The following is a 12,798-nucleotide window of genomic DNA, read 5'->3' as shown; positions in this document are numbered from 1 at the left end:
CATGCTCTTGCCAATTTGCCTTAACTGTAAAATGGAAAAAAAATAGCGTCCACAAGCTTAAGTAGATCACAAAAGCACAATTTTTATCAGTGGAACAATGGAGTTTCATTCCTCGGTTGCCAAGGAGCTGCAGACGTGTTTCTGGGTACTTCACTACCCTCCCCATTTCACAGATGGGGAGCACAGTTCCATACGGCAGTGAGGGGACTTGCTCAAGATCAGCAGAAAGCCCAGGATGTTTTCATATCACCAGAATACATCATGGACCACATGGACTGAGGGGCACAAGCAGAAAAGTAATGTAAGTTATCCAGCTAAAGCTGAGACATGTTAAGTTTTCTCTGCTGCAATGCTGAGGAAAACATTGGTGTATCCAGAGCTGTTTTCCTTTGTGATACATCAGGAGCACAGACACAGCCCACTGAAGATGTCTCAGTTGCAGGAGAGAGGAATTCGTGTGCAGTGCAGTAGATGGGCAGCGTTGGTCTGATTGTACCCAGCGACTGATATTTACCCAACAGATCAATCAAGTTAAGTTGATTTGAAGAATGACTGCTTGGAAACGAATATGAAAATATGTTTGCAGCTTCACATCTCTGCAGTTTCATTGTTTCTTTCACATCTTTCCCTAAGAGCCATCTACTGTCCTTGGTGGATGAGGAGAAGTCAGAGGGAAACCAAAACACTAACATGCTGCTTTCCTACTTCACACCATCAGCAAGTCTAGTAGAAGCAGAGCAGGAAGGCAGGATTTGTTTTTCCTCCTGCTTTTTGGTCATATGGGTTTCTGACCTGCTTGTATTTCAGGGAAGCTCAGCAGGGCATGAGGTTTTCTTTCATAGTGTGGGTGTTGTGTGGCTTGCATGGAGCTGCAGCAGTAGCAACAAGGACTATTTTTAGCCTAAAGTAGGCCAAGCAGTTCCAGAAGACATATTAATAGGAGGAACATTTGAGAACAAAACAAGAAAACAAAAGAGAAAATGAACTGAGAAATGTAAACAAGAATCATCTTTTACCACAAGCACTTGGTAGATAGTAAACACGTAGAAACTGCATCCTGCATCTTAGGGGACATCCCACAAAACCCAAACAAAGGCAACCTTTCAACAGTATGTGTTGCCTTCAGAATGACCAAAGCACCCTTTTCTAGTGTCATACATCTGGACTGGGGTTTTCAGAGATACCAAATTCAGCAGTGTCCAGTATGCACTAATTTCCTCCAAAAAACATACTTCACCTGGTAATTTAAACAGCTGTTAATCTTGTTCTTAGAGTTTGGTAGACATCCATGTTTTGAATTAGAATGTAGCTGGCACCCAAAGAGCATTGGAACTGGTCGCCCGACTCGCCGGGAGAACACCTGCCGGCATTTGTTAGTGAAATCTTGTCAGCAAAGTGCAGCTTTCTATGTGCAGCTCTCTACAGTGGGCAAAAACCAGATAAGGATACATACTATAGAAGATTCACTTTTTTACTGCTAAAAGCAACAAATTTTAGTTTTGATCAATAATAATTCAGTGGAGGGCATGGATATCTGTGAGCTACTTCATCTAGTATTGGAGCTGGAAGAATAGATTGCAATAATTCAGCAGTCTGTAAATCTTCACAGGAGAATGAGTGTGACAACATTAACGACAACCATATAAGTACTTTCCACATGGACTTGCATAGCCTTTTTTTACTTATTTTTTTTTAGCTCTTGGTAGTATAATAGTTTCTTCTGTTTCAGAAAAAGTGCCAGTAAGACATCTCACATTCTGACCCTTCTTAAAGTGTGAGTCATCCATAGAAGCCCATTGCAGGGCACATTCAAAGCTGTTTGCTTGCCTGAGTGTTTGGGTAGATCCAGTCTAGAAATCCAGAACAACCTGTGTCACCATAAGCCTTTAAGAGCTGAGCTTGTATAGCACAACCTATAGGTTGGAAGCAGTTTCACCTTCATACAGATGGTCACAATGTGCTGCCATCCAGAGACCTGGACAGGCTGGAGAGTTGGGTGGCAAAAAATTTGATGAAATATAACAAGGGCAAGTGCAGAGTCTTGCATCTGGGTAGGAACAACCCCAGGTTTCAGTATAAATTGAGGAAAGACCTATTAGAGAACAGTGTAGGGGAAAGGGACCTGGGGGTCCTGGTGGACAGCAGGATGGCCATGAGCCAGCACTGTGCCCTTGTGGCCAGGAAGGCCAATGGCATCCTGGGGTGTATTAGAAGGGGGCTGGTTAGTAGGTCAGAGAGGTTCTCCTTCTCCTCTACTCTGCCCTGGTGAGACCACATCTGGAATATTGTGTCCAGTTGTGGCCCCTCAGTTCCAGAAGGACAGGGAACTGCTGGAGAGGGTCCAGCGTAGGGCAACGAAGATGATTCAGGGAGTGAAGCATCTCCCTTCTGAGGAAAGGCTGAGGGAGCTGGGGCTCTTTAGCTTGGAGAAGAGGAGACTGTGGAGTGACCTCATTAATGTTTATAAATATATAAAGGGTAAATGTCAGGAGGATGGAGCCAGGCTCTTCTCGGTGACAACAAATGGTAAGACAAGGGCTAATGGGTTCAAACTGGAACGCAGGAGGTTCCACTTAAATTTGAGAAGAAACTTCTTCTCAGTGAGGGTGACAGAACACTGGACCAGGCTGCCCAGGGAGGTTGTGGAGTCTCCTTCTCTGGAGACATTCAAAACCCACCTGGACGCCTTCCTGTGTAACCTCATCTGGGTGTTCCTGCTCTGGCAGGGGGATTGGACTGAATGATCTTTTGAGATCCATTCCAATCCCTGACATTCTGTGATTCTGTGATTCATGTCTCTGTCAGGACAGATATGGCTACCAAAGTCCTGCAATCATCCATTATTCCATCACGTCTTGTAGTAGGATGCTCATAGTAATGACAGAAGTGTTTGCTCTGTTTAGCATACCTTTGATTGCTGTTCATTTCATAAGACAATTTCCTCAAAAACAAGAATCAACACATTTGTCTTTACTCCTCTAATTCATAAACACCTCTTTGGTATCTGCATCTGACTTTTTTCCACACCAGTATGAATACATACAAGGTTTCAGATGAAGTCATGTCAGAGTTCTATATATAAGAATTCAATGTTAGGCCTTGCTGTTATCATGTCTCTATAGATCAGCCCTAATACTCTCTTTAGTGTGAAAAAGAATAGACTTTCTGCAAAGGTTTTTTGAATCCAGTTACACTTTTAAGTGTTTCACTGATCAGAACAGCTGCATCTAATTCATCTCCTCACCTATCTGTGCACAGAGCAAGAAGATGACAATGCACATATGCACAGACCAAATTGCACCTCTAAGATTTGTTTATAAGGCATGGAGATGTGAAGTTTGCAATCAATATAACGATATATAATTTTAGGTGTTATCTGTGGATTTTTTTTTAGCTGAGTACATTCTGTCTAAGAACACTGCACGCACTTAATCATCTTTGCTAAGAGCTTGTCAAGCAGCAGTGACAGGTTACCAATCCTAGGCTGGTTTAAATCAAGCTAGGATACAACTTAAAGCACTTAAAGTTAAGTAGGTGCCCAGTGGTGGCAGATCAGGCAGCAGTTAGATAATTTGTCAGTCGAGTTGCTTTGGAAAGCTGGGGCTGACTGCTACAGAGCTGCCAGTGAATTTGAGCTTGGGATGCTTCTTTTTACTATGGTTCATTTCCTCCTGCTATCTTGAAATGACATTACACACCCCTGTCACCAGCCAGAGACTTAACCATACAAATTGTTACGGTGTCAGATGTTTCTGGCTGAAAATTCAGTGCACTTATTTGTAAGAATGTCAGTTCCCATAGCCCCAATAGCAGGACACTCTGCTGTAGTGCTGCTCTTTCTTAAAATCTAGATTTACAAGGCTTCCTTAGATCACAGATTGCAAATACATTTTCTCTAAGGTCTGAGGGGGCCTCAGTGGGCCACCATCACATTCAAGAGCTTCCTGAGGGGCATGGAGGAGGCAACAGCCCTGCCCTAATGTGAAATTCCATGCCAGGTGCTGGCCGGATTGCAGAGGTCCCACACTTCATGTCAGTCAGCCCGAGAGGCTTCTCATCTCAGCTGTGCCAAATACGCCTGAGTCAAGCCCAAGCAAGCCTCCCATGACTAGGAGGGATCTGTCAAATTGCCAGAGTTCTGAAATAGGTCATAGCCACATTTTGCTGTACACTGTCTGACCAACTAGCTCTCAACCACTACGGTCTGCGCTGGTGTGCTGCACAGGCAGGGGACCCGGGGAGAAGAGAACGTAGCATCGAGGATTTCCTCTCACTCCCTGCAGACCAGGCACTGCATAGCTAATTAGTTGCAAGAAAATTCACCATCTGTTTTGCCAGTGCAAGACAACAGTTTTCTACTTCAGCTTCAGGGAAGACCAGTTTCATAAACAACGTCATATCCCAGCCTCCTGGAAGATGGACTGCTTTGGTCACAGGTGGGAGCTGCTTTTTCTCATCTAACACTTGCTGGGCTAAATGCAAAGACAAGTTTCTTACCTGAGGACAAAGAATTCAAGTATAAAGTACAAGTTAAAGCTCACAGAGAGGGAATAAACCCATTTATAATGTGTTGCATTGCTACTACAGCTATGAAAATATTTTAGCTGCCAGTGACACACAAGAAGTCTTCACCATGTACAAGATTCATGGAGAATGGGAACAAAGCAACTTGACAAGAGGGGTGTGAATACAATAAGCAACACACTCTGCAGCGCTGCCATCCAAATTATTAACTCTTTCAGGAGTGGGGAACTAGCTTTTCAACATCACGTTGATGCTTTCTAGTAGAAAAACCTTTACACACATACATATACACACACACACAGCTGCTGATAGGGTGTGATACACCTGAATTTGGGAAAATCACCTTATAGCTTTATAATAGCAAATTACACTTGTGTAATAAAGTCTACTGGCAGGCAAGTTGAGTGGGTGTAGGCAGGTAGAATGCTTCAGCAGTAACTTAGAAAGCTATTTCCTTAGCACATATAAGGGTTTTCTGCACCTCACTGTTCAGTTGGTTTTTGTTTGTTTGTTTGTTGTTGTTTTCCTTGAATTTTCTGGCATCTTCCTATTAACAAAAGAGAAGATACTATTTCAATGAGGGTAACAGAAAATTCCTAATTACTGTGCAGGAAGCAATGAACAAACCAGAATTGGCACCTCAGTGGAGTTGTCCTGTATTTTTTCTGGTATGGGCCTAAAACCAGCACTCGAGACATACAGTCCACAATGTTTGAGAGCAAGATGTATACTGCATCCCGGTTCTCTCCATTGCCCTTTATCTGTTGTTGGCTTAAAGCCTCAGGTCAGGACACACCCTCTCTTTGGACAGTGTATGTACTTAAATTTTAGATTGCTTAAACTATTTTTTTTGCATGTATAGACCTCTAGATTTTTTTTCTCTTGTCAACTTGTTTTCTGTGGTCAGCATTGCGAACAGTGCTGGAAAAGTCCTGCCCTAACATGCAGGTCAATGGGATTCCTCCTTTGTGGGCCACTAGCTGCTGGCACATTTGGAAAAACAGTTATAGCAATGGGAAGAAGTTCTCCATATGCTTGTGTAAGATTCAAAGAGGTGTAGATTTATCTCATTAAACCCCTTTCCCTATAATTTTGTGAGCCTTTCTGCCCGTTGATCTCCTATGACGGAACAGCAGTGCTAGTCCCCCCACCAGAGTCCTTGCCACACAGGCCATGGGGGTTTACTGTACAGCTCAGGAGGCACCTTCTTCTCTGTTTGTCCAGGAATGGGTGACAAAGAACAAGCCACCAGAGAAACCAGAGCGAGTGATCCACAAACACCTGTTTTCTATTTCAGGGCTAAGAACTATTTCAGGTATTGCTATTCCGCTATCTTAATAAACTCTGCTTTTCCACATAGGATTTGAAAGACTCAAAAAAATTTACAGACAGTTTCAGAAATATGTAGTGCTTGCTTTTTGCAGGTGTGGTCCTGAAATTGACGCAGGATACTTCACTTGCTACCTGCTTGACAAGAATAAGGACAAGGAAACCACCAGTATGACAGCCTTTAAGCCTGAAACTATTTAAGTGTAGCTTGAAAATCTCATCAATTAATTACTCAGACATGAGCTAAAAGTTAGAATTTAGTGAAGTTCTACTTTTTTTGAGATGGTGTACATTATTTTCTTCAAGCTTTCTGAACATCATCTGTTGTACTAAAGAGCAATGAATTTAACCTCCTACATAAGAGAACTTCTGCTGGACCTGATGCCCTGAACAGTTGGCCAGACAGGAGAAAAATCTTACAGGCTCATCATATTCTTGGGCATGAACATTTGGGGGGTTCAAACAAGAAAAGGTGTAGCATCTCTACACAAGATAACAGGCATTAGCAAGATAAGCACATTTACAGTCTCAGAACAGTTACATCAAACCTATGGAGACTACCTCTTCAGCCTAGCTCAGAAGAAAGTAAATGAGTCAGTGTTGCATGCAGCTGTTTGCTCTCCAGTCTAGTGTTTAGACTTCAGAAATGTGGATACTTCCATAAAAGCATCAGCATCTAGTGAAGTACTTTTTAATTTTTTGAGTAAGAATCAGTCTCAAAGCACAAGCAAGACTCAAGACACTAACAAACAAGACTCGTCCTAATTTTCTGTGAGTAGGTCTGCTCTGCACTGGTTCAGATTTGTCTGAGTTGAAGACCTTGGAAATAGGAGGTTTTGTCCTATTCAGAGGTTTACCTCCTGCTATTTATGTATTTTCATATCAACTCACAGGAATTCAGCTTGTTTGTCTTATTTTGCTGAATTGGGTTTTAGCTTCTAGTTTCTAACTAAGCTATGCAAGATTTTCCCTGCTATATCTTCACATGTTTTCAGTTTACGTTAGGCTTTTTCATTCCCGTAGAAAGGTGTTGAACTGCACTTTCTCTTTTGGTAACATTCATACTCAATGGGATCCTATTTTACTACTCAAATCTACACATTGCTTTTTCACCACTTTGCTTGCAAGTGGATACTGTTTTAAAAAATGTATTCCATTTCTGGAGGTTGAACAGCCCCTGTGCCAAAAGGTAGCCAACTAATTTTGGTGCATCAAGGATATTTTAAAACAAAGGCCCCTAATCTTGTGGCCTACACAAGCCATAGTTTGTACTTTGGTGTTTTTTATTTGATTGTATTTGCTTATGCTGCAATTGTATCTTAATTTAAAGTCCAGAAGCACTCACAAGTCAAGCAAGTCTTTCCGATAATTAAATCCATTGATGTATCCCTGGATCTCTTAATCCTGGAGAGAAAGCTTAAGCAACAGCTCTTCTGAGTGCATTTTAATCTGACCTCCAAGGATGAGCATCTGAGCGTGTTTACCGAGCTATTTAGACTCACGCTGCAAGACCTGCACTAAAAATCACTGTTAGGGCTGCAGGCAAATGATGAGAGCACTGACCGGGCTCTTGCCTGACATTGACCAAACTGAAGAGGACATGAAAAAATGTTGAACCTGACAAAATTACCAGGTGTAGCAAATAACAGGGTGAGGTGCTGACAGAAGTTTCAGAAGGTTCAAGCAAGGATGGCAGCATCTCACAGGAGGCTAAGGGGCAGTTGTATGAGACACGGACAAACTCCACAGATAACCAGGAGGAGCATTAAGGACCCTTTTGGAAGTATGGGCTTGAAAAGCTACCATAACCAGGTAACTGTACTGGGAATATCACATCAGGTGAAGATTATCCAGATAACAGTGTCAGAAACACCAAATTTGTTGTCTGTAGGGAAAATGTAATTTGAAGGCAATTGTTGATTTGAGAGGAGGTCGAGGTGGACATAAGAAGATACAAGGATGTTGAAATGCAGACTTAAGAAATGGGAAAAGGGATAATAAGGTCTGCAGATTATGTTACCGGGGGCGTTTGGGGGTAACTGTCAGGCAGCCCTGCACTTGGGCACGGCAGCGGAGTAAGACAATCAATAAAACCCATAGCCACAACTTCACCACAGGAGTGGAGACTGCTCTTGGCCTCAGGAGGACTGGCTGGGAGCAGTCCAGCCCTGTACCTGGATGGACCAAATCGAGCATCCTGTAACACCATGCAGGTGCTCATTGGGGGTCTGGCAGCATCAGGGGCTGCACATTGCTCCCTGGCAGAGTTCCCACCTGCCCGTTCTCCGTCTGCTTCTGGTACTGCTCCAGGGAAGGGCCAAGAGTTTTACACCACAACCATCCCAACATCCATGTCCTCACCTCCTAACACATTTTCAGCACCTGCTGTTTCAAGGTTCCAGGTACAAACTGTCAGTCATTTGCAGCAATGATGAAGCACAAGACTTTCAAGGACTAGGAGCAGCTTTGGAAAGCCTGACCTGCTAGTGTCAGGGTCACAAACAGTTGCTAGATATATCAGCCAGTATCTGTTACTCTTTTCTTTTTCTCCAATGTAGGAGTAATTTTAAAAGCACTTTAGGAAGGAAATAACTTGTAATCAATTTAGAATGAATTGCCTTTGTATCAGCCAAGAGCTCGATCTCCCCCTGCCTACTCTACCTCTTTTCCCAAAAGGAGCTTCCCATTCTCTGCTCATCTGCTTACTCGTGACTTCACAGCAGCACTTGAAGGCAAGCGCAATGCCTCTGAGCCACAAGCTTTACATCAGGTCAAATGCAAAGGTGAATCTCTTTGTTCCCTTGTGCTCAGCCTTACAACAAGGTTAGAATGCAATAATACAGTGCCTGAAGTTTAAAGCTAATTTGAAGTTTGTAGGACAGATCTCTAGAAAGTAGGTTATTAAGAGGAGATGTAATTATTGAGTTTAATTACACTGTTGTTTGTAGCTTTTTAAGTCCAACTACATCTATTTGTGGCAGCTGAGAATCAGCTGCAGAAGTTGTAAGGGCAATTTTGAGGGGTCAGGAACCTTGGACCTGAACTGATCTGGCAGTTGGATAATGCTTGCATCAAGCAAGTTTCAGGGCTTAGTGGGGAAATGTGGTGTCACACACACAAGGGCATTCAGGGTAACTGCTTCATTTTACAAGGCTTGATATAAACCTGCTCACTCTTCCAGCAAAGCAGATTTTCTATCAGGCGTGAGGAATGGAGCTCTGGAAAGGCTGCTTCTGAAGTCTGGGGGTTTAACAACTGGAAATGCAGCCTGGAACAATAACTTCTTTAAAAGGTACTGTTTGAGAATAGCCTCATTCTGTCAATGAGTGCTCATCACAACAGAAGAGCAGAAAAGCCAGCCTCGGTGCTTCCTTCCCTCTTCAAGAAATAATCCATGAGTGATGACTGAACTGGCATTGACTATTATTTCTTTTAAAACTATTACAAGGAAGGAGAAGGCCAGTAGAAGAGTTCCTACAGACCTTTCCAGATTTATTGCCCATTACAGTGCTGTCTGCAGCTGTGATACCTAGATTTGGAAGGGTTATAATCCAAATCATGTATCAGTGCAAGCACAACCCCTCCAGCTCTGCAGCCAGTCTTGCTCAGACTTAGGGCCAGGTGTATGGGTATCTCCTGGATGTGCAGAGCAATGTACAGGGTCCTTGAAGCACAGAGCTCCCACAGGACTGGCCATACCAGTGTCTGAAAATAATCATAGCTGTGAAAGTGATTTGCTGGGAATCTATAGTTTCAGCTTGCACTTCCTTTCGAAGAGAATTGTTCAGATTTAGTCTGTTTTTTGCAGTATTTACTTTTGTATAGAAATGGAAGATAAGAAGGAAGGCTGCTTTGTTTAATCAGAGACAAGAAATACGGAAAGCCAGTGACTTTTGACTCTGATGTGATTCAGCTGCTCTTATTGAATAAGGGATATGCCTTCAACTGTCTCCCTTTTTGGGGAAAAAGTGGAACAGCCCACCTCATCACCAGGCAGGGGTCACATGCTGCTCGAAGCAACAGTATGAAACTCGGTCACAGAATCATAGAATCATAGAATGGTTTGGGTTGGAAGGGACTTTCAAAGCTCATCCACTCCAACCCCTGCCATGAGCAGGGACATCTTCACCAGATCAGGTTGCTCAGAGCCCCATCCAGCCTGGCCTGGGATGTCTCCAGGGATGGTTCATCCACCACCTCTCTGGCCAACCTGGGACAGGGTTTCACCACCCTCACTGCAAAAAATTTCTTCCTCATGGCTGAGTTTAATCTCCTCTCTTTTAGTTTAAAGCTATTACACCTTGTCTTATGGCAACAGGCCCTGCTAAAAAGTCTGTCCCCATCTTTCCTATAGGCCCCTTTTAAGTACTGAAAGGCCACAATAAGGTCTCCCCGGAGCCTTTTCTTCTCCAGGCTGAACAACCCAAACACTTTCAGCCTTTCCTCATAGGAGAGCTGTTCCATCTCTCTCATAATTTTTGCGGTCGTCCTCTGGGCGCTCTCTAGCAGGTCCACATCTTTCCATGAATGGAGTCTTAACCCTCCCCCCATCATGCTACATACTTATATTTCACAGGCAGGAATAGCCCATTTTGAGATCAACAGCTACTGAAGAGGCAGGTGCACAATTTGGTCCAGAGGCATTGTTTCCCTGTACACAGGCAGATGTGTCACAAGGGTGTGTAGACTCTTCTGTGACAGTTCTGTTATAAAAGTGAAGCAGGGTCCTACAGACCTGTCACAAGTAGTGGTGATTCATCCTTTACAATCAGAAATTTAATAACCACTACTCAACAGTCTCAGCAGAGCAGCTGTTTCCCATTTCTGATTCTTTCAGCAGTTTCACGATACACACCAAAACCTGGTACCCTAGCGCTTTGTAATACCTCAGATTCCTAGAAAGAAGTATCTTCTTTAGGTTATTGCAATCACATTGATCTGTGGATCTTCCAGATACCCTGTCCATGACAAGGTATCTCATGACTGTAGGAATCAGAGACACTGTCATTAGTAGAGGACTTCATATTATCAGATCGAATTATCAACACAAGCCCTACAATTAACTAATATAAATAATTAACATCAAAATTGTTCTCTGCCACCACAACAACAGGGTGCAATCAAGACATGGGTCTAGATTTCAAACCATGAAAAGCCTGGATGTCTTTGGTAGTTTCTGACTGGGAAAGGAAAGCCAGAGACTTAGAAAGGCTTAAAAGAAATAGCATCAAGTCAAAGAGACACAGGAATGATGTTTCTGGACAATGCCAAGGCGGATAAAGAGTTAAATGGTTTGTTTTGGCCCCAAATCAGTGGCTGTCCTAAAGGAATGGATACAAAATGTCAATTAAAATAAATAAATAAATAAATAAATAAATAAAGAAAGAAAGAAAGAAAGAAAAGAAACCAGAACCAAAATATGAAAGTTAATACACACAGTGTTTGCGGAGTAGTGGCTCCTCAGATATGGGATATGGGTTCCCAGAAGCAGGGCTTGCTTTGTAGGGGCAGTGCAACCCAGTTTGTGTAATGACAAGCTCAATTCACATAGCTCCCCCAGGATAAAGAGATCAATTTGGAAGTGATGAGCATGAAGAATTTAGATACTAAGGCTGTTGCATACAATCCCAGGCCAAGGAATGATTTGATTTATTCACCCGCTTTAAAGAGGTTCTGATTACTGATAAGAGAAGGGGAAATGAATAGACAGGAAATGAGAGAGGAAATGCAAAGAATTAACTGTCAAGGGAGAAGGCAGAGTAGAAGCAGGTAGTATAGTTACCATACTGCCTATATAAAAAGAATACTTTTGTCCTTCCCAGACCTCACTGAAGAGCAAAGCTTATCTGTTACCACAAGTCAGAATAGCCTTGCATTTACACAAGCAGTAGGATCTTCCTGGACATTGGGCAGCTCACTGACTAAAGATTTTCTCCAGCTATTTACCATGCAGCTACAAGGTCTCCTGAGAGTGCCAAGCTAGTGCCAAACATGTGACTTATTAAAAAGAGGAGAGGATGAGGAAGGAAAGGTGACATTCAACAACACACCATCTGAGCTTTTTCAGGACTGGTGTTGCAGTTTCTCTCCTAGGGCAGTGTTAACTCTTGCCACTGAGATGTGCCCTCGGCTCTGACTTAACAGCACCAATTAATTCTGGAAGACAAGATGAGCCAGAGCACAGAAACCTCCATCAATCTGATTTCCCTTCTCTACCTCTGTCTGTCCCCTTGTGCCAGCACCCGCAGGGACCTCCACATCAAAGAAGACTGAGACATTTCCATACCACTTCTCCACATCTCCACTGTGAGCTTTTGGACACACACTAGCCTGAATGCAAAACTAAAATTCATCTTTGTTTAACAAAAGATGGGACTTGAGAGTGGTGGAAGCCCATGCACAGCTTGCTCCAAAAATGTGAAGACCACAGCTATTGCAGATGACTCCAGCTCTGGCTAAGCTGGGGCACCATCTCCCAGAAAGACAAACAGATGCCTCTGACTCCTGCAGCTTAGGAGAAAACTGGGACACCAGCCCCGGGTGTGACTATCTCAACAGCAAACCAGCCACTGTAGAACAAAAGAGATGTTTCCACCACCCACCTTCTTTGTAATGGGGCCCCTGTGTGATACCCACCACCTTCTTCTGATGTTGAAGGGAAACATGACAGGCAGGAAAGAAAAGGTTCATTGCAAGAGTTTCCTGCTAACAAAATGGAAGCGGGTAGGACCAGCACAATTGCACCTTAATTTTACTAAAGAAAATGAATATTTCCATCATCTAACTCAGGGCTGTTAGACAGGGTGAACAGGATTGCAACTGGGTTATGTTGTCTCCAAGAATATCCTGTCCCTCCTTAGAACCATTAACTCAGAAGGAACAGGAAAGGTCTTCCTGACCCCTGCACTTGGTGACTGTCACTGCAAGGTGAGACACGGAGTGCAA

Source organism: Columba livia, chromosome Z (assembly GCF_036013475.1).
Source record: "Columba livia isolate bColLiv1 breed racing homer chromosome Z, bColLiv1.pat.W.v2, whole genome shotgun sequence".
NCBI classification, from domain to species: Eukaryota; Metazoa; Chordata; class Aves; order Columbiformes; family Columbidae; genus Columba; species Columba livia.
This window is presented reverse-complemented; position numbering follows the sequence as displayed.